The sequence below is a fragment of the Limulus polyphemus genome, unplaced genomic scaffold (assembly GCF_000517525.1).
Source record: "Limulus polyphemus unplaced genomic scaffold, Limulus_polyphemus-2.1.2 Scaffold853, whole genome shotgun sequence".
In the NCBI taxonomy this organism is placed as follows: domain Eukaryota; kingdom Metazoa; phylum Arthropoda; class Merostomata; order Xiphosura; family Limulidae; genus Limulus; species Limulus polyphemus.
Genome location: NW_013666463.1, coordinates 390,714 through 394,812, shown reverse-complemented (window position 1 = coordinate 394,812; position 4,099 = coordinate 390,714). Strand labels below are relative to the sequence as shown.

The 4,099-nt window shown below is 34.0% G+C and overlaps 2 long non-coding RNA genes across 2 annotated transcripts in view; one reads left to right on the top strand and one right to left on the bottom strand.

Annotated features, from left to right (window-relative positions):
- Positions 1-2,395, top strand: part of LOC111086113 — a 13,555-nt gene extending 11,160 nt beyond the window's left edge. The window contains exon 4 of the long non-coding RNA XR_002610872.1: positions 2,371-2,395. This is a non-coding gene — a long non-coding RNA (uncharacterized LOC111086113). The remainder of the gene's footprint in view (positions 1-2,370) is intronic.
- The window catches only part of LOC111086112, a 52,643-nt gene that overhangs the window by 2,146 nt on the left and 46,398 nt on the right, over positions 1-4,099 (bottom strand). The window lies entirely within an intron of this gene.

Here is a 4,099-nt window from a genome sequence, read left to right as displayed (position 1 = left end):
CTGTTTATTATAACAACACAGTCGATACTCAACTCCTAAAATTACTAGAAGGTAGAAAATGAAAAAAAAAAATACGGTGCCATTCCGACCATATTAGCTTCTTTGATTAGAACAGATGCTTGATAACCAAACCCTGGTGTTTAAAGCTAGTTATTTACATTCTGAATAAAATCTTTCTATTAAATCATATGCCATTAAATGCATGTGCATTGGAGTGAAGATTTAGACTGGTGGCATTGGAATTGACTTTGATCATTTTTTCACGCTATAGTACTTTGAAGTAAAGATTCCAGCTGACTGTATTCAAATCTTTTTTTGGTCATTTTGTTCTTTCTATAGGTACTTTGAAGTAAAGATTAAGGCTGGAGATATTCTAATCTTCTTTGGTCATTTTGTTCTTTCTAAGGTACTTTGGAGTAAAGATTGAGGCTGGAGATATGTTAATCTTCTCTGGTCATTTTGTTCTCGCAATAATATATTGAAGTAAAGATTATGGCTAACGATATTCGAACAATGTCTGGTCATTTCGTTCCTGTTACTGACTCTTTAACAGTCCAATGGTTACAAATCGTATTTTTTTTTCTTCCTCCAACAAATACAAAAACAATATATACTGAGTATATATATGCAAGAAAACCCAATTCTCCTAGTTGCAAAACAAAATCACAAACATGGATATGACCATCTTCCAAAAAGTGTCATTCATAAACTGACAAACCTTATGCATAAACAGGCATTCTATATGTTAACAACTTTCAAATCACATTCCAAAGCCAATGTCTATCAAAACAAACTCTTACTTCTAAGATAAGCATTCCCCAATGTCAGGTCTTAAGTATTCTTTAACATTGTCACCAGTAGCAATATCTCTATAGATCCTTTTCCAGACCCATTTACTATAGACGTGTCTCTAAAATAACTTAGAAAATTTGATATAGCATTCCTACATGCCTATTCACAACACACACCATATCAATACTTATCAAACTTATTAACTGACAAATATAATAATATAATTAGTAAAGAAACGAGGCTGCGGTGATTGTTTCAAACATAATAATAAACAGACATTTCGACAATAAATTTTCGGCAATTGATATATTGTTAATGATGACTGTTTAACTGCTAAATATACAAAAAGATCGGTCTTTTCAACGATGTTTTATTTTCCATCAGCTGATAAGCGAACATTCCGTATATAGAGAGAGTGTTGCTTATTATTATTATAGGTTCAGTTTCTAAGCAAATAGTATCGAGTAATTGTCAGATCCGACATGTAAATAAATGATGTGTGTATTACCCAATAGTTCCATCTAAATAAACTAATCTATCACCTAGTAGTTCTATCCAAATAAACCTCTCTATCACCCGATAGTTCCATCTAAATAAACAACTCTATCACCCGATAGTTCCATCTAAATAAACTAATCTATCACCTAGTAGTTCTATCTAAATCTTTCTATCACCCGATAGTTACATCTTCTAAATAAACCTTTCTATCACCCGATAGTACCATTTAAATAAACCTCTCTATCACCCAATAATTCCATCTTCTAAATTCCATCTTCTAAATAAACTACTCTATTACCCGATAGTTCCATCTTCTAAATAAACTCTATCACCCGATAGTTCTATCTTCTAAATACCCCCCCCCCATCACCCAACAGCTCTATCTTATAGAAAAACAAAATCATCCTCTTTCATCCAATAGTTCCATTTCTTAAGTAAACACACTATATCACGCGGCAGTTTCATTTTCTATATAAGCATTTTCTATCACCCAATAATTTCATCTTTTAGAGAAACATCCCCTATCACTCATGTTCATCTTCTGAACAGATATACTTTATCACCCGATCGTTCCATCTTCCAAATAAATATTTTATATCCAACTTCTAAATAAAAATGTTATTATTTTCCATCATCTGATCGTTTCGAGTTTTAAATAAACACTTTTGATCAACTAACGGTTTTGGCACATAAATAAATATTATTTAACAACTGTTAAACCCCATAAAAATATGAAGCGGGAGACCCGTTATTAACCTTATTAGTTCAGGCTAAGCATATACCAACCATTGATAATGATGAAAAATTTACAAGCATCAAAATTGCCTTGTTTACTTCTTCAAGAAGTTCATTGTTCGAATTTGAAGTTGATGCTTTTGTTTGGTAAGTTGTTCAATAAACTTAGTAATATGTAATGTGTTATGATTAATCTTGATTTCACAGAGGTTGGACGTTCACGATTTAATGGTATCGGTAAAAATCGTAAACAAATATCACATACGTTACGCTCATTGTTGTAATATAAGGTTTTGGAATCACGTGTATGCTAGATGAAATGTTTTGTTTTGTTTTTCTTTGTAGAGTTCTTCCTTCAAAGTTATTCGGCTAAAGAGATTAACTGCCCATACGAATGGTTCAGTGAATTTCGACAACTATTCGGAACACTTCCTACAACTGACGATTAAATTTGTGCTTCATTTTAAGTAAACAACAGAACTAAGACAGCTGAAGTCATGAACAGAACGTGTCGGATACAGCGCTGTAAAACAAAGCACCAATAAACATAATGGTCATCTGAGTGGCTACATTACACCAATGGAGGAAATCGTTCCGACGATACACCCTTGACGCTGCCGCCACACTCAGCTGTCAGCCGATGAGCCCTCCCCGAACGCCGAGCCCTCCGTTCGCATCCGCCCCTCCACAGCTGCCGCGGCCCCGGGGTAGTGAGTGGCGACAGCACGGCGCCGCTTGCTACCGTCCGTCCCCCACCTGAGGGTAAGGTAGGCTGAGACTTCAGGGAAGGGGAAGGTAAGAATTATTTGCCCCTCTCCCCTCTTCATGCTCAGTCATATCGAATCATAAGGCACAGTTGTTCCTTGTTCCAAGATAACGATATAGACACAATAATTCCACTTCGCTGTAACTAGGTAACCAACTGGGGTAATCTAGTAAACCGGATCCTTACGCTGTACCTCATGCTTCGGTTATTCACACTGTTTTTGTTTCTGTTTGCTTTCAAAGAAAATAAAAGACAAACTAATATCTTTAACCGGAATTGCTAGAGAATAAAAAAAATTACTGTTTCAAAACTGGTCACAGGAGAGAGAGAGTGTGGTTTGCACCGAACTATTAAAAAATACAAATTCTTCAGGCAATAGCTCCTTTTAAAAACTAGAAACTACTCGATAAATATACACTATTGCGGTTTTCAATAGACATTAATTTTAAACTTTGGTATTAAATTATTTCCAGCAATGTATCCTTTAAAACTATTAGCTAATCATACACGGTAGAAACTTTGGACAACTATGTTGCAATGATTAACCGAAAAAAAGTGTTATATATTTACGCAAGATACCTAACACTTAAAACTAGTGTCTGTGCAAATTATCGAAAAGACACCTGTGTCTGTGCAAATTGTTTAATATTTATCTAATCAAAAACAACATAGCTGTAAAAAACAAAAAAGTTGCGGCCCAAAAAATTGATAGCGATAGAACGAAATCAAAGTTTGCCGCCAAAATTAGAAAATATTATGATTACAATTTTATGCAAACATTGTGACTAAACATTCAAAATTCTACAAAATTTGTAGAGTATGCATATCTACTACAAGAAATCACATGGGCTGCCGTTTCGTGTTTAGCTAAGCACCGCCAAAAAAAAAGACACCGGCTTGTGTGATTTCTTGTAGCAGATATGTATACTCTACAAATTTTGTAGGATTATGAATGTTTTACTCATAATATTTTCTCATTTTGGCCGTAAACTTTGATTTCGCGTCTTTCTATTACAATTCTTTTTTTATTTTATTTTTGGGTCGCACATTTATTCCAACTATGCTGTTTTTGGTTAGATATCGATCTTTTTTGTTAGACATTAGGTATAAATAACCACAAATGACATAAATTTGATACTCAGATATAGTTTGGAATAATTAGCATCAAGAACCTATTAAATATGGAGACATCTTAATTGCACATGAGGATTAGCATCAAGAACCTATTAAATATGGAGACATCTTAATTGCATATGAGGATTAGCATCAAGAACCTATTAAATATGGAGACATCTTAATTGCATATGA